Source organism: Pseudophryne corroboree, chromosome 5 (assembly GCF_028390025.1).
Source record: "Pseudophryne corroboree isolate aPseCor3 chromosome 5, aPseCor3.hap2, whole genome shotgun sequence".
Taxonomy (NCBI): Eukaryota; Metazoa; Chordata; class Amphibia; order Anura; family Myobatrachidae; genus Pseudophryne; species Pseudophryne corroboree.
Window position 1 is genome coordinate 626,714,531 of NC_086448.1, and position 19,200 is coordinate 626,733,730.

The 19,200-nt window shown below is 46.1% G+C and overlaps 1 protein-coding gene and 1 pseudogene across 1 annotated transcript in view; one reads left to right on the plus strand and one right to left on the minus strand.

Moving 5' to 3' along the window:
• Positions 1-19,200, minus strand: part of LOC134929276 (uncharacterized) — a 170,519-nt gene that overhangs the window by 28,751 nt on the left and 122,568 nt on the right. The gene's annotated exons all lie outside the window — the stretch shown is intronic.
• LOC134930180 (5S ribosomal RNA) lies at positions 565-683 on the plus strand (annotated as a pseudogene).

The window sequence follows — 19,200 nt, forward strand, 5'->3', positions numbered from 1 at the left end:
CAACTCGAGGGTACTGTCCCCCTGACGACCCGTTACCAAGGAGACAGTTAATAACTCATAACTTTGCCACTGTCAGTAGTGACCAGTTTTTCTAGTTATTTTATAGGATGTGTTGAACATACCAAATCCAGTACCCAGCATAATAGCACTAAAGATATATATCAATGTGTCAATGCATGGATATTCTGATTACATTCTTCGGTATTTCCTTCCTTTTTGTGATATCCGCATGATACTGTCCACTATCATCAAGATTTATATATTTAATTTAAGTCAGACAGGTGATCCTAAGGAAATCAAGAACTCCAAATATTTATCCTTTATGACTGTGTAAATTCTTGACTACGTTCCCACTTTCCTTCTTTCCGTGAACTCTCATCCACGATTCAGGCGGACTAGTCCCCTAGGGTACACGTCTTGCCAGTCTAACGTGGACAGCAGATTCACACCTAATTATCTATCGGTATTTATTCAATCATTTTATAATCTCATAATATTCTCTCCCGAGAAGGAATCTATCCTTCCGTTTCGGTGCACTCTCATTGGCGATATAGGGCAAGCTCTCTCTACGACCATACCCCTCCGTTCACGCCCAATCTCGTCCGATCTTGGAAGCTAAACGGAGGTGGGCTGGGTCAGTACCTAGACGGGTGACTACTAGGGAATACCCGGTGAAGTAGAAAGATCCTCCTATGGTATTAACGCCAACAGCAGTATCACTACTTCACTGATTCCAACTACTTTCCTAATCTTCCTATGATTTACCTATCAAAGACAGTGGCAAGTTACTAAAAATCATTCCATAGTGTGTGGGCTCTCCCACCCACTAATCCAACCCTAATCAGGGCCGCATTAATACAAACAAAGTTTGTACAGATCTCTGGCAGACGGAGGCAGTTTGTGATGTAGCTACCTTCCATTATGCAATTATCCAGGTATAATTAAGATCTGAACATTTCACACATTATTTTGCAACTTAAATTGGTGTTTCTTCCAGTCACATCTTTCATTATATAAATATGGCTATTCATGCAGAATATATCCTGTTTTGAGGTTATTTAAAAGGATAGCAGAGTACTAGCCCTAGACGTCAATATCAAGCTTTAGGCCTTTATCTCATTTGATCATTATCAAAAATAATAACAAGAGTGCGCCCAAACTAGTGTCATACTTTTTTTCTCTTTGTATATACAATCCTTGAGTGGTACGCCTGCTGCTGCTGGCGCTGCTGTTGTTGCTGCTGGGAGTCGATCGTCTTCCCAGAGGGGCAGTCGGAAGACCACTTGTACTACTTCAACTAAGCAATTGACTGTCCAACATTCCTTTGTGAGGAAGATGATCACCCTGTTACAAATCGGCTACAACAACTATGTTGGTGTTAGACGTACGTCCGGTATCCGCCATTAGTGCAGTGGGATTTAGACAATTGATGGACGTACTGTGTCCCTGGTACCAAATGCCATCTAGATTCCACTTCACTAGGCAAGCGATTCCCGGACTGTACAGGGACATTAAGAAAAGTGTCCTCAGCGTCCTGAAAAATGCGGTTGTACCCAGTGTCCACTTAACCACGAACATGTGGACAAGTGAAGCAGGGCAAACTAAGGACTACATGACTGTGACAACTCACTGGGTATATGTATTGCCTCCCACAGCAACAACAGCAGCAGCACCAGTATCAGCATCTCACAAACGTCAACTCGTTCCTAGGTAGGCTATGCTGTGTATCACCGGTTTCCGTAAGAGGCACACCGCTGACAACCTATTACGGAAACTGAAGGACTCATCGCACAATGGCTTACCCCACATAGACTCTCCTAGGGATTTGTGATATCTGACAATGCCACCAATATTGTGCGTGCATTACATCTGGGCAAATTCCAGCATGTCCCATGTTTTGCACATACAATTAATGTGGTGGTGCAGCAAAAGGCCATTCAAGCCTATACAGCCACCTACAATATAGGCATATGAGGGGGAATGCACCTGACTCAAGCGCAGGAGAATGATTTCCGTGTTGTGCAATGTTCTCTGTGAGGATGAGTATGTACACACTGAAAGGGGTGAGGAATCGGAGGATGAGGACAACATCTTGCCTCTGTAGAGCCAGTTTGTGCAAGGAGAGATTAATTGCTTCTTTTTTGGTGTGGGTATTAATTACTTCTTTTTTGATGATACCCAAACAAACCAAACCAATCATTTCAGCCAGTCGTGTGGCAGATCCTGTTGCTAAAATGATTGGTTTGTTAAAGTGTGCATGTCCTGTTTCTACAACATAAGGGTGGCTGGGAGGGTGGGAGGGCCCGGGTGGGCCATCCATCTTGCACCTCTTTTTTTTCTTTGCATGATGTGCTCTTTGGGGCCTATTTTATAAAACTGTCATCCTGTCTGCCACTGCAGTGCCACTCCTAGATGGGCCAGGTGTTTGTGCCGCCCACTTGTGTTGCTTAGCTTAGTTGTCCAGCGACCTCGGTGCAACCGTTTGGCCAAAAAACAATATTGTGAGGTGTTCAGAATAGACTGGAAAAGAGTGGAAATGAATGTTATTGAGGTTAGTAATACCATGGGATCAAGATTACCCCCAAATTCTGTGATTTTAGCTGTTGTTCTGGGTTTTTTCAAAAATCATCCAGATCCAAAACCAAAACGAAAACCCGAAAGGGTGGTTTTGGCAAAAACAATCCAAATCCAAAACACGAGCGAGATCCAGATCCAAAACCAAAACACAAAGTGTCCACCGCACATCTCTAGTAAGCAGTATCCTGATCTTTCTTATATTGAGATACAAAGGTAATAATGTCACCCCTTAAAACAGCTTTAGCATGTTGCCAAAAGAGAGCAGGGTCCGTTTCATGGGAGACATTACAAATGGCATAATTGTCCCAAGCCACTTCAGGAATAATTATAATTTTTTAGAATTAGATAGTTTTGCTGGGAAGCGCCAATGGGAGTAACTGCCTAAGGTAAATTTACCCTGAAGAGACATCCACATAGGGGCATGATCTGACAGAGTGATAGGGTCAATGTCTGAGTCAATGATCTTGATTTTTTGTGTCCACTACAGAGTAGTGGACACAAAAAAATAATCCAACTAGAAAAGACATTATGTGTAACCGAATAACAGGTATATTCTAAATCGATAGGATGGCGTATCCTTGAAATATCAATAAGGTCAAGTTGGTCTGCAATATAACCTAAATTTATTTTCGGAAGTTGTGCTGGTTGATTTGATGGGAGAGTTGTATCTAAAGTGGTAGAAGAAACTAAATTTAGGTCACCTCCCAAAATGAGAGAAGTGTTGGCAAATGGTCTCAGGAGGTTAGTTAGGTTTAGGCATGGCCTAATAATATAGGGGGCGTGTCCTCACAGATCTTTTTTTTCTTTGCTTCGGGGGCATGCCAGCTTCCCCGAAGATGCTGGCTGCCCCCCGGAGACTGCTCAGCATGCAGTGCCGGCTCTTATCTGTGACAGAAGCAGAGTGCTGCAGGGGTTTATCTCACTGCAGCACTCGGCTGCTATCACTACAGAAGAGCTGGCACTTTGGTGTCACCCCTTCCGAGGCGGACAACCGGGTGTGGGCCGCACCCCCCGCACCCGCCTTCTGACGCCACTGGTGTAGCTTTTGCTAGAAAGATATTTTAGTAGACTTTTCAGAAGAAACTATGCTGCTTCATACAGAAACGCCTGTAACCCTACAAAATTCATGCACAGATGTGAAAGGAACCTCACATCACTATTGTGTGCTGGTGTTAAAGCTCTAGGGTACCAAATTGGTCAGGGCCAGTCCTGATACCACACCCACTGGTGACTACAGCCACAGAAAATAGCATTCCCCTCCCTCCCCCCTTCACCCTGATGTAGTGTGACCATGGGAGGTAGTGCAGTTATGTAGTGTGGGGCAGGGGCGGAACTACTGGCGGGGCAGGCAGTGCATTGCACTGGGGCCCCGCCGCACTCAAGGGCCCACAGCCGCCGGCCGGCATTACATGAATGAGTCACAATGACTCATTGTATCTCATGCCGCAGCCGCACACCAGCACTCCCGTGACCCGCCGTCGGGTCTGCGTCCCGCGACTCCCGCCCGTCGTAAGGAACGATCTGGCCACCCGCCAGGGCACTACGGGCAGCAGCCGCACTGCAGCACCAGACACGCTGCTGCGGCTGCCGCCTCTGTAACACACGAAGAGGGAGGAGGGTCCGTCCCTCCCTCCCTCATATACAAACAGGTCACCGTCTCACACACTCTCTTGTGACTGGCTGCTGCTGGAGGGAATGCTCTCTCCAGCGCCTCCTCCTTCACTGCTGCAATATCATGTTATCAATCAGGAAAGCGAGGAGGGGCAGCTAACAGCTCCTCCCCCTTCCTGTTTATATCCCGCCCCTCCCTCGGCTTCCTCTCTCTCTCTCTCTCTCTGTATTTGGGCGCCGGGGATCTGACAAGCATCACGCCAAGATCTCGTGGCCGTCCCCGGCGCCCACTGTCATAATGGGAGGGACTGGGAGAGAGAGGGAAAGAGAGAGAGGAGCTGGAGCTGCTGCTGCTGCTGTTCATTCCCTATGTGCATGGTGAGTCTCCATTTGCTTTTATTGCTGTCTGCAGCAACCCCCTGGGGCTGGTAGGAATTATGTGTTTCAATTCTGTTGCATCACATGTGTATAAAAACACACACAAAAAAAAAAATTATATATATGTATATATGTATATGTGTGTGTATGTATGTATATATATATTGTATGTATAATTTTTTTTAAATTTCTTATGAAAAAAATGTATATTTTTATATTGAGTTTCATCTCTTGCCTCTGTATCACCGATACCATGTGTTTTTCAGCCGATAAAGATGGCTTCTAATTTGATACTGCGTTAATTACCATCAATCATTAATCGCAATATCCGTCTGTTTTCACCTACCGAAGCGACATCGCAGCTTTTTGTATATCCCCCCCCTCCCCCCCCCCCCCCCCTGCCCTTGTCTGTTTCTATATTTTGCAGTTTTAAGTAGTTACATCACCACCACCTGTTAGGGGTCTCCCTTACTCCATTTCCGCCGTTATGTGTAAAAAGTGTATGCTGTCTGCCGTAATGTGTAAAATGGGGACGCTGTCTGCCGTAATGTGTAAAAAGTGCACGCTGTCTGCCGCTATGTGTAACGAGGGCACGCTGTCTGCCATTATGTGTAAAAAGTGTATGCTGTCTGCCGTAATGTGTAAATAGTGCACGCTGTCTGCCGCTATGTGTAACGAGGGCACGCTGTCTGCTGTTATGTGTAACGAGGGCACGCTGTCTGCCGTTATGTGTAAAAAGGGGAATCTTTTCGCTGTAAGGTGTAAAAGGGTCTCTACCTGGTGTAGTGGTGCTACTGTGCGGCGTAATTTGAAGAATGGAGACTACTGTGCACCGTTTTATGAATTGGTATTATTTTGTGGACACACCCCTTCCCCACGAAGCCACGCCACTATGTATTTTTGCGCGCGCCTACGGCGCGCACTGCCCATGGGGTGGACTTAGATGGGATGGGGGGCCCAAAGCATTTTGTCGCACCTGGGCCCACCGCTTGCTTGTTCCGCCACTGGTGTGGGGGATTGTATTGTAGTGATGTAGTGTGGTGATGTAGTATGAGGAGGGAGTGCAGTGACATAGTGCAAGGACATATTGCAGTGATATAGTGTGGGGATGTAATCTGGGGAAATAGCGTTGTGATGTAGTTTGGGGAAATAGCATTGTGAAGTAGTGTGGGGAGGTTGTGCAGTGATATAGTGGTGGGATGTAAAGTGGGGTGGTAGCGTAGTGATATAGTGCAGGGAGGTGGTGCTGTGATATAGCACGGAGATCTTGGGGTAAATTTACTAAAGCTTCTAAAACAGAATTGGTGACGTTGCCCATAGCAACCAATCAGATGCTGCCTATCATTTCTCTATTACTTTTTAGAAAATGATAGACAGCATTTGATTGATTGCTATGGGCAACATTACCAATACTCTGTTTTAGAACCTTTAGTAAATTTTGCACAATAGTGTGAGGAGCTTGTGCACAGATATAGTCTGGGGATGCAGAACAGTGATCTAGTGCAGGGATGTAGTGTGGGTTTGTAGCACTTCTGTGTGGTGTTTAAGAAGCTCTACTACAGTATGTAGTGTAACATGTATATAGGAGCTCTACTGTGTTGTGTAACTTGTATAAGGCGTACTACAGTGTTGCGTAACGTGTATAAGGAGCTCTACTGTGTGATGTAACATCTATAAGGAGCTCTACTGTGGCGTAATGTGTATAAGGAGCTCTACTTTGTGGAATAACGTGTATAAGGAGTGCTACTGTGTGGTGTAACGTATATAAGGAGCTCTACTGTGTGGCGTAATGTGTATAAGGAGTGCTACTGTGTGGTGTAATTAGAATTGGGGGTACTATTGTGTGGTCACGACTCTTCCCCACAAGATTGCACCCATTTTTTTTTTTCATTTTTTTTTTTTTTTGGGGGGGGGGGAGATTTAGCATACACTGACTGACTGGGATGGGAATGATTGAAGAAGGGGGTCCCCAAATTGGTGTCTCGCTTAGGGCCCAGTGAGGTCTAAATCCGCCTCTGGTCAGGCATGCCATAAAACATAGCTCAAAAACATTGTATATATAAAACTAAAGAAGTACCATTAATATGTAAAGTATTATGTCAGATAGACAGTGCTAAAAAAGGAAGTAGGTACAACCAATAATATACTAGCAGTGGCGTAACTACTGCCCCCGCAGTCCTCGCGGTGGCTTGGGGGCGAGGGGCTGCGGGGGCGCCACTGATTTACAGCAGACTGACATGCGGACGAGCGTCCGCATGTCAGTCTGCTTTCTCCTTCCCTCCGCCACTTGTTGGAGGGACACGGAGGGCACAGCGTGTGCGTCTCCTGTGTCCCTCCTGCATCATCTCCGGCGGCCGCGGGTCTAAGAGGGGGAAGTGCCGTCCGTGAGCTCTAATTGGCTCACGAACCGGCACTTCCCCCTATTAGACCCGCGGCCGCCGGAGATGATGCAGGAGGGACACAGGAGACGCTGTGCCCTCCGTGTCCCTCCAACAAGCGGCAGCAGCGGCGGCGGGCATTATCTGGCACTGGGGGGGGATCTGGCACTGGGGGCATATATGGCACTGGGGGGGGGGGAATATCTGGCACTGGGGGCATATATGGCACTGGGGGGGGATTATCTGGCACTGGGGTATATCTGGCACTGGGGGGAATATCTGGCACAGGGGGGGGGGAATATCTGGCACTGGGGGGGAATATCTGGCACTGGGGGAATATCTGGCACTGGGGGGGGATATCTGACACTGGGGGCAAATATGGCACTGGGGGGGGGAATATCTGGCACTGGGGGAATATCTGGCACTGGGGGGGAATATCTGGCACTGGGGCATATATGGCAGGGGGGGGTATCTGGCACTGGGGGGGAATCTGGCACTGGGGGCATATATGGCACTGGGGGGGGGATATCTGGCACTGGGGGAATATCTGGCACTGGGGGGGGGATATCTGGCACTGGGGGCATATATGGCACTGGGGGGGGATTATCTGGCACTGGGGTATATCTGGCACCGGGGGGGAATATCTGGCACTGGGGGCATATATGGCACTGGGGGGGAATATCTGGCACTGGGGGAATATCTGGCACTGGGGGGGGGATATCTGGCACTGGGGGCATATATGGCACTGGGGGGGAATATCTGGCACTGGGGGAATATCTGGCACTGGGGGGGGGAATATCTGGCACTGGGGCATATATGGCAGGGGGGGGGATATCTGGCACTGGGGGGGAATATCTGGCACTGGGGGGGGATATCTGGCACTGGGGGCATATATGGCACTGGGGGGGAATATCTGGCACTGGGGGAATATCTGGCACTGGGGGGGGATATCTGGCACTGGGGGCATATATGGCACTGGGGGGGAATATCTGGCACTGGGGGAATATCTGGCACTGGGGGCATATATGGCACTGGGGGGGGATATCTGGCACTGGGGGCATATCTGGCACTGGGGGGGAATATATGGCACTGGGGGCATATATGGCACGGGGGGGAATATCTGGCACTGGGGGCATATGTGGCACTGTGGGGGAATATCCGGCACTGGGGGCATATGTGGCCTGGGGGGGAATATATGGCACTGGGGGCATATCTGGCACTGGGGGTATATGTGGCACTGGGGGGGAATATCTGGCACTGGGGACATATGTGGCACTGGGAGCACAGCCCTAGCAACAAGGACTACCTCCTAGCAACGAGCATGACACCCAGTGCATGAAACACCTGACAACGAGCATGACACCCAGTGCATGAAACACCTGGCAACGAGCATGACACCCAGTGCATGAAACCCCTGGCAACGAGCATGACACCCTGAGCATAAAAACCCCTGGCACCGTGCATGGAACCAAGAGCATGAAACCCCTGGCAACGAGCATGACACCCAGTGCATGAAACCCCTGACAACGAGCAGGTAATTGAAAAGTAATTAGAAGCCTTACTGTAGGACTTAATGTGTAATGGGCATTACGGTGTGTGGCATAATGTATCACGGACATTGCGGTGTGTGTCATAATGTGTCACAGGCATTACGGTGTATGGTATACTATATCGCAGGCATTGTGATATGTGGTATAATGTCTCAGGGTCATTGCAGTGTGGCATAATACATAACGGGCATTGCGGTGTGTGGCATAGGGTATAACGGGCAGGGCATTGCGGTATGTGTCACAGGCATTACGGTGTATGGTATACTATATCACGGGCATTGTGGTATAATGTCTCAAGGTCATTGCAGTGTGTGGCATAATGTGTCACAGGCATTGTATGTGCTATAATGTATCGGGCATTGCAGTGTGTGGCATAATGTATCACGGACATTGCGGTGTGTGTCATAATGTGTCACAGGCATTGTATGTGCTATAATGTATCAGGGGCATTGCAGTGTGTAGCATAATGTATAACGGGCATTGCGATTCCTGTCATAATGTGTCACAGGCATTACAGTGTGTGGCATAATATGTCTGGGGCATTACGGTGTGTGCATATTGTGTCATGTGCATTATTGTGTGTGGCATAATGTCTAAGGGCCATTGCAGTATGTGGAATAATGTATACTGGGCATTACTATAAGGAGGAAAAATTACAAATAATGTAAGGGGCATGAATCAGGATTATTTTTCTTTCCTGTGGTGGCTAACGTCTGGGCGTGCAGGTTGCAAAACTGGGGTATAAGGTAGTCTTTTCCTGCAATGCCACGCCCCTTTATGAGAAACCACGCCCATCCCAACGAAACCACGCCCCTTTTCGCGGCGCGCGCGCATATTTAGCCCTTTCTTGCTCCCAATTATGGGGCATGGGGGGGGCGCTGAAGAATTTTTTGGCTTGGGGGAGAAAAATTTCTAGTTACGCCACTGTATACTAGAGTCAATTCTACTAGAGACTTAACCAGGTAGTATATTCGGAAACTTGCAGTTAATCATTTTGATCCATAGTGGCTGGATGAGATGACTCCTCTTCATCCCGAAGGAAATTCTTAGCGTCTTCAACATTAGCAAAGTCTTTTGGACCTTGAGCGGTGAAAAGACGCAATCTTGCTGGATAGAGAAGAGCAAATTTTTTGCCTGATTGGACCTATTGAGAGCATACAGAGGACATGTGATGGGCTCTGGAGTAGTCTTGGAATATGAAAAGGCGTTGACCATTCCACTGTAATGAACCCTTATTTTTAGCAGCAGTCAAGATGATCTCTTTATGTCAGAAATTCAAACACTTAAAGATGACCGCCCTGGGGTGGGATTGATTTGAATCTCATGGAGGATCCAATCTATGGGCTCTTTCAATCTCCAGTGGTGATAACTCCTCAGGGACGCCAAGCAGGTCCAGCAGGTCAGATAGCAAGAACTTAAAGAGATCAGGGCCTTGGATAGATTTCTTTAAACCAATAATGCGCAAGCTATTGTGTTTGGATACATTGTCAAGATCATCCATCTTGGCTAGCATCTGTTTGTTCGAGTACTTGAGTGAGGCAACTTGTTCTTTTAAATCCCAGTTTACATTTTAATCTAATTTTAGCCAATGTTTTAGTCATAACTTTTGCAGTTTAATGATACTGTAATGGATTTTGCTGAAGAACATTTCTCTAAAATTCCCTTGTGAAGTTTGCATACCTTTAACTATGTATTAGTAATCTACACTCAGTAGGCTGAGAATGTGTTACATACTGAGTCTTACTTAGTACGTAGTACTCCCATATATCATATACAAATGAATGCCTTAAGTTTGTTAGAACAAACAAGTGCAATACGCACTCCTAGAGAAGCGGTGGTTTGGCTGGATCATACCTTTCTGGCCGCCCGTGCTATGGATACGGACTAACACAGTGACGACCGTTAAGCTGGGACTATACGTAACTATGATGCTTCATACTCTCGTAACAGGGGTGCCTTCTCACATTCTTCTATATATAACAGTTAGGATCTTATACTGACTGCTTCTGTTACTATTTTCACAAAGTATCCGATTTCACACTTGGGTAGCAGCATACTCGTCAGGATTCATGTTAATTTCTTGTTATAAATCTCTTCCACCAGCGACAGTTAGGTACTATCCGTTTTCACCGGGGCTTACATTCTGCTTGGGTCGGTGCACCACTAGAGGTGTAGTAGTTTTTGCATACCTTGCCTCCTTTTTTTTTTTCCTGGCTAAGAAAGTAAGAAGCTTTACAAATAGTACTGTTAGCTAGGTAGCGGTTAAGAGTGGGGTGTATATTTACTAAGATTCGTGTTTCTGACGAATTGGTGGGAGTTTGAACTCGAATTTTATCTGTCGTATTTTTCTGCAACTTTTTAAAATAATTTTCAGGAATTTACTAAGCTGCCGAGTTTTGCTTTTTCGTATTTTCCGATGTCAATGTTATTCGTATTTTCGGGCAGTGTTTTACGGGAGTGATGAGTAAAACACTTCCGGACATAACACAATGAAGCCCGGCCGGATCAGTGAGATCCGTGCCTGGTCCCCCCATATTTAGACAAACAGCACCGGGTACAGATGGGTTTTCTTCCCCTAGCGCAAGATTAGTAAAGATGAGAGACACAGAAGTGAAAAGAAATTTCTTTTATTCTAAAATTGTATAAAACATAATATGGTTATAATCATCAGTGTAAAATCACTGGTTATGTGATGTGCAAGTGATTATGACACCTATTACCGGTAAACATATAGACAAACTACATAAAACATATATAACATGTACTAATGCCAATTGTCCATAGCAAGAAAAGTCTATTTATTATAAAAGCTGTTGTCTGAGTACAGAGGAGGTGCACTTTTTAGCGACTTACCCTCTCTGATGTATTTCAGGTTCTGCAATTTCCAACAGGTGCAGGATATATCGGTGCATATGTAACACAGTCTTTAATGTGTGCTGTGACGTCAGAAGTCCCTGTTAAGCAACTTGTGACCTATTGTTTTTAAAGTTCAAGAGTACCTTGATATTAGTTGCATAGCCAGTCTTGAATGGTTTCAGGTGGGTCTTCCAGATGAGAGTATCCCCCCTAAGACAGATGGAGCTGAAGTCCGCCGGCGGAGATCCTGCAGATGCCGTTTCTCAGCGCTGAATGGCAAAGTGCGGGATCGATTCAATCTGTAATCGACGCGTTTCGCCTTGGATCAAGGCTTCCTCAGGAAGTGCGGGAAGATTGAATCGATCCCGCACTTTGCCATTCAGCGCTGAGAAACGGCATCTGCAGGATCTCCGCCGGCGGACTTCAGCTCCATCTGTCTTAGGGGGGATACTCTCATCTGGAAGACCCACCTGAAACCATTCAAGACTGGCTATGCAACTAATATCAAGGTACTCTTGAACTTTAAAAACAATAGGTCACAAGTTGCTTAACAGGGACTTCTGACGTCACAGCACACATTAAAGACTGTGTTACATATGCACCGATATATCCTGCACCTGTTGGAAATTGCAGAACCTGAAATACATCAGAGAGGGTAAGTCGCTAAAAAGTGCACCTCCTCTGTACTCAGACAACAGCTTTTATAATAAATAGACTTTTCTTGCTATGGACAATTGGCATTAGTACATGTTATATATGTTTTATGTAGTTTGTCTATATGTTTACCGGTAATAGGTGTCATAATCACTTGCACATCACATAACCAGTGATTTTACACTGATGATTATAACCATATTATGTTTTATACAATTTTAGAATAAAAGAAATTTCTTTTCACTTCTGTGTCTCTCATCTTTACTAATCTTGCGCTAGGGGAAGAAAACCCATCTGTACTCGATTTCCATAGCGGAACCAGGTAGTGATTCCGCATCCCTTCCCAGAGCAGCATCCATAGTAAAGTCAGAATACCTATCTGTTAGCGCAGTGCCACACTCTCCCCTTTTTTCTGTTAAACAGCACCGGGCTCTTGGGCCGGCCCTGGTTACAAAAATATGGGGGACAAAAGACATAGGGGTCCCTCGTATTTTTAAAACCAGCACCGGACTTCACTAGCCAAGAAGATAATACCACAGCCGGGGGACACTTTTATACTTTTCCCTGCGGCTGTGGCATTACCCCCCCCCCCAACTAGTCACCCATGGCCAGGGTACCCTGGGGGAGTAGGGGCCCCTTAAATCAAGGGGTTCCCCCCTCCAGGAACCCAAGGGCCAGGGGCGAAGCCCGAAGCTGTCCCCCCCATCCCTGGGTGGTGGATGGGGGGCTGATAGCTTTTTTTGTGTGTAAAAAAAGAATATTGACTTTTGTTTAAGAAATACAAGTCCCATAAAGCCTCCCCTGCTTGCTGGTACTTGGAGAATCACAATTACAAGCATGCGGGGAAATAACGGGCCTGCTGGTACCTGTAGTTATACAACAAAAGAAATACCCAAATAAAAACAATAAACTCACACCGCGATAGTACAAATGTATTAAAACACACTTACATACTCATACATACTTACATACATCCCACGCTGGGCAATCACGTCCCCTTCTCCATGTAGAATCCAAACATTTACCTGTAAATCCAAAATTCCATTATACTCCCCTATTATCCAGTGTTGATCGGTCCTCTTCTGTCCTGAAGTAATCCACTAAAAAAGTTTCACACAAAACAAGACCAGGGTCAGACCTACTTACCCTGTGCGACGGATCCAGCGATGATGGTCACGGCTTTGACGTCAGACATCTGCCCTTCGTTCGCAAGTGTGGTAGGTATTATGTTTATAATCTCAGTTCGATTGCCAAAGTCTGTATTGCCAGAGCCTGGCTGGCCCCTGCCGGCTCCGTGCTGGCAACATGGAAATCGCTGGTCAATGATGCAATCCTACACGAAAAGTTTATTTATTTGTCAAGGAATGCGGTACAGAAATGTCATAATATTTGGGATAGGTGGCTGGATTCACCGCACACCAAGTAACCCAGTGCATGTAACTCAATTTAGCTTACTCTTTCTATTTTATGTGGTTGACTGAAGAGCTAGCTCCGTATTACGTATTTCATACGTATGTAACCTACTGTCGTGAGGACATATTCCTGACAACCTGATACTGGATGTTTATGTACTATGATAACTATTATCTACAAGGTGATAGCCATGAACACTTTCTAATCTCATCAAATAAGACCACACAAATTGTTTCTCTTGTAACAGTTTAATTGTATTTTTTCTTTTGATTGTACCCTGTATGTGTTTTTACATAAAATGCAAAAATCAATAAAAAGATATTGAATTTAAATAAAAAATTACAATAAATTACAAAAATACAAACTGGCTGATTACAGCTCTGCTACAAGTATGTCCAAACAAATAAGCCTTAAGTACCGCAGCAGTAGGCGAAGTTGAGGAACTTTCATCATTCAACATTGTTTTTGTATGTTACGCTGCCTCTAATGGTGAGCAGGGTGTTCATATCAGCTAGTACCAAGGCCAACACTTTAAAAAACTCACATAGTAAACATTGCTAATAGTAATGGTGGGTGATATATGACAAATAAAACAGTGTACGTATGTAAAATAAAAAAAATACAATTTATTGAGTTTGTCACAAACAATGTGCTCAACAACATACACTAAAACATAATATATACCATAGACGCAGTGGTTGGCCAAGATGAAAGGTACTTCATGCTTACTTCCCTTTGAAATTGGAGATGTCTAGCAGTGCCATCAACTGAACTGACAGAAACCAGTGGGACACCCAAGTACACCCATCTACTGTTCTTAGAAGTCTGGCCAGAAGTGGTCCCAAAAAGTAATACATTTGGCCAAGGCCAAGCGACTCAACTATGTACGAAAACATAGGAATTGGGGTGCAGAAAAATGGAAGCAGGTGCTCTGGACCGATGAGTCAAAAATTTTCATATTTGGCTGTAACAGAAGGCAGTTTGATTTGGTCAGGTTTAATGGTGTCCTCAATGCTGAGAAATACAGGCAGGTACTTATCCATCATGCAGTACTATCAGGGAGGAATCTGATTGGCTCCAAATCTATTCTGCAGCAGGACAACGACCTCAAACATACAGCCAATGTCATAAGAGCTATCTTCGGTGTAAAGAAGAAATAGGAATCCTGCAAGTGATGATATGGCCCCCACAGAGCCCTGATCTCAACATCATCGATTCTGTCTGGGATCACATGAAGAGACAGAAGGATATGAGCAAGCATACATCCACAGAAGATCTGTGATTAGTTCTCCAAGATGTTTGGAACAATCTCCTGCTGAGTTCCTTCGAAAACTGTGTGCAAGTGTACCTAGAAGAATTGATGCTGTTGTGAAGGCAAAGGGTGGTGTCAAAGTCAGAAAAATATCACGATGCACACTACCATATTTGCACCTCATACAGGTCCGCGCTGCGCATGCGTGCGCTCTCCCGTGCGTGCGCATACTCGCTGTTGCGGGCACCCGCAGGCGCACGGTATGCGCATTTACGGTAGAGTTTCTGTGCGCCCAGCGTGCGACTCAATTGTTATATATTTTCACCATATAATGTATTTTGTAGATCATGGTCCCCTTGATAGATTCTGAAAGTTTAGTTAATATAGCATGTTCATGGACAGAGAGATCCCTCTTTGTTTGATACGAAGGGTCAGACAGGGGTCATACAGTGGTGTTTAGTATCCATCGGAAGAGTATTTAATTAGCAATATTCCGGTATTGGTTTGAAGCTGATTAATCGCTCGTGCGAATAGTTATGGACATAAGAAGTTTATGTCCATTTACTATTATTTGCACTTACTTATCCATGCGGCGGGAAACCTAGTTTCCCACCCACCTGAGCAGTTGGAAATGGTCTCAGCCCACCTGTATGAATCAACCTATGACCTCTTGTTATAATGCGAAGACGAATTCCTGTGTCCAATGAACAATGAGATTGTAGGGACCATTGAATTGCATTGTGTGTGGGGCATAAATAGACAAGCCGATCATATCTAGCTCACTCTCTTCAACGGTTCTCATTGCTGATAATCGGGAGCTGGATATCGAGGCGCATGCGATCGTTCCTTTGTGCGTAAGTTTTCTCCGCAATCATATTGTCTTTATTGTGAGCCATCTCTCTCTCTCTCTCTCTCTCTCTCTCCTCCTCTTTCTCTCTCATTTTCCCTTAAACGTAATTGTATTGTATTTCCTGTGTAGTTATCTGGTTAGTTAGTCTATGTTATATTGTAGTGTATGACTTGTATTGTATTATTCTTTTCCAAGTATAACATTCACATAAGGCGTTAGACCCTAAGCCCGGTATTTGTGTATTTCTTATAGTGTTAAGTATTCTCAGAGTGTCGGTGACGCTCGAACAGCTTTTAAGTTAATAAGGTTACACTGTGTTGCATCTACACTCTATCATTACATAAAGGTTTCACTGCATATTACATTGCTTATGGTTTAAATATAAAGGTTTAACATTGTGAGCGTTAGCGCCGCTGGTGATCTCCTCGTGGTCCCGAGCGTCCGCTACGCTATAGCGAAACATTACGTTAGTCGGCAGCCAGTAGCCTGCCTGCCTGTGATCTCTTGGCCGTGAGCGAACGTGACGCTTGAGCGTCTCGATTACGGCTAAGCGATTGTTACGCAACGTGCGTACCCTTACGGTACTCCATACGTCAATAGCGTACAGTGTTCTTAGACCTCTTAAAGGGTTTTAAATAAGATAGTCTATTTCTCTGACGTCCTAGTGGATGCTGGGGACTCCGTCAGGACCATGGGGATTAGCGGCTCCGCAGGAGACAGGGCACAAAAATAAAGCTTTAGGATCAGGTGGTGTGCACTGGCTCCTCCCCCTATGACCCTCCTCCAAGCCCCAGTTAGGTTTTTGTGCCCGTCCGAGCAGGGTGCAATCTAGGTGGCTCTCCTAAAGAGCTGCTTAGAAAAAGTTTTTAGGTTTTTTATTTTACAGTGAGTCCTGCTGGCAACAGGCTCACTGCAACGAGGGACTTAGGGGAGAAGAAGTGAACTCACCTGCGTGCAGGATGGATTGGCTTCTTAGGCTACTGGACACCATTAGCTCCAGAGGGATCGAACACAGGCCCAGCCATGGAGTCCGGTCCCGGAGCCGCGCCGCCGACCCCCTTGCAGATGCCGAAAAGTGAAGAGGTCCAGAAACCGGCGGCAGAAGACTTTTCAGTCTTCATGAGGTAGCGCACAGCACTGCAGCTGTGCGCCATTGTTGTCACACACTTCACACCAGCGGTCACGGAGGGTGCAGGGCGCTGCAGGGGGCGCCCTGGGCAGCAATGAGAATACCTTGTTCTGGCTAAAAAATACATCACATATAGCCCCTGGGGCTATATGGATGTATTTAACCCCTGCCAGGTCTCAGAAAAACGGGAGAAGAAGCCCGCCGAAAAGGGGGCGGGGCCTATTCTCCTCAGCACACAGCGCCATTTTCCTTCACAGAAATGCTGGTGGGAAGGCTCCCAGGCTCTCCCCTGCACTGCACTACAGAAACAGGGTTAAAACAGAGAGGGGGGGCACTTATTTGGCGATATGATTATATATATTAAGATGCTATAAGGGAAAAACACTTATATAAAGGTTGTCCCTGTATAATTATAGCGTTTTGGTGTGTGCTGGCAAACTCTCCCTCTGTCTCTCCAAAGGGCTAGTGGGGTCCTGTCCTCTATCAGAGCATTCCCTGTGTGTGTGCTGTGTGTCGGTACGTGTGTGTCGACATGTATGAGGACGATGTTGGTGAGGAGGCGGAGCAATTGCCTGTAATGGTGATGTCACTCTCTAGGGAGTCGACACCGGAATGGATGGCTTATTTAAGGAATTACGTGATAATGTCAACACGCTGCAAGGTCGGTTGACGACATGAGACGGCCGGCAAACCAATTAGTACCTGTCCAGGCGTCTCAAACACCGTCAGGGGCGTTAAAACGTCCTTTTACCTCAGTCGGGCGACACAGACACAGACACGGACACTGACTCCAGTGTCGACGGTGAAGAAACAAACGTATTTTCCTTTAGGGCCACACGTTAAGGGCAATGAAGGAGGTGTTACATATTTCTGATACTACAAGTACCACAAAAAAGGGTATTATGTGGAGTGTGAAAAAACTACCTGTAGTTTTTCCTGAATCAGATAAATTAAATGAAGTGTGTGATGATGCGTGGGTTTCCCCCGATAGAAAATTATTGGCGGTATACCCTTTCCCGCCAGAAGTTAGGGCGCGTTGGGAAACACCCCTTAGGGTGGATAAGGCGCTCACACGCTTATCAAAACAAGTGGCGGTACTGTCTCCAGATAGGGCCGCCCTCAAGGAGCCAGCTGATAGGAGGCTGGAAAATATCCTAAAGTATATACACACATACTGGTGTTATACTGCGACCAGCGATCGCCTCAGCCTGGATGTGCAGCGCTGGGGTGGCTTGGTCGGATTCCCTGACTGAAAATATTGATACCCTTGACAGGGACAGTATTTTATTGACTATAGAGCATTTAAAGGATGCATTTCTATATATGCGAGATGCACAGAGGAATATTTGCACTCTGGCATCAAGAGTAAGTGCGATGTCCATATCTGCCAGAAGTTGTTTATGGACACGACAGTGGTCAGGTGATGCAGATTCCAAACGGCACATGGAAGTATTGCCGTATAAAGGAGAAAAAGACAACGTCTTTTCAGCCTCAGTCCTTTCGTCCCCATAAGGGCAAGCGGGCAAAAGGCCAGTCATATCTGCCATGGGATAGAGGAAAGGGAAGAAGACTGCAGCAGGCAGCCCATTCCCAGGAACAGAAGCCCTCCACCGCTTCTGCCAAGTCCTCAGCATGACGCTGGGCATAGGCGTGCGCAGCACATTTTATAAGGGGGTGCACGACTGGAGTGGCGTGCCTAGCACCATATATTAGCAGTCAGAGAGAAAGAGGGAGAAAAATAGAGGTGAGACAGAGGGTTGAGAGAGAGGGCCAGGGTAGAGAGGGGGTACAGGTGGCACTGTGTACCTCGTTCTGTCACCGTACCCCCTAGTACAAGCATTACTGAATGTGTGTGTCCCTTCAGTACAAGAGGCACTGGGTACCTGAGGCAGTGGAGGGTCCCCCTTTCAGCACCGGCAGCAGCGGTCCCCCTCTTCTGGTTTCCATTGGAGTGTGATGTCGGGCAACAGGATCAGAGAGTAGAAGAAAAGGTGAGAGGAGGGGCTGGATCGCCTCCTCCTACTAGTACTGCGTTGACGGGTGTGGCCCGTCAAAAGGGGGCATGCCCTTCAGTGTAGTTTAACACACCATATAACCCTTATATACATTATGCATCACAATAGTAGGACCCCTTATACTATCTAGTACTGGTGCCCCTTTCACATTATAGCACACGGTATGAGCCGAAATTCACTTTATAGCACACAGTATGAGCCGAAATTCACAATATAGCACAAGGTATGAGCCGAAATTCACTTTATAGCACACAGTATGAGCCGAAATTCACAATATAGCACACGGTAAAAGCCGAAATTCACTTTATAGCACACGGTGTATATATATATATATATATATATATATATATATATATATATATATAAAGTAATGTCCCTTCTTTTATACAGAATTTTATCCCCCCCACCGACTCTCACCCTGAATCAGGCAGGAGGGCTCAGCTGGACACAGGCAGCGGCGTCTAGTCTTAGGCTCCAGTCTTGGCGTGTGTCGGCCGGGCTGTAGGAAATGGCAGGGCAGGGCACACTCATGGAGTC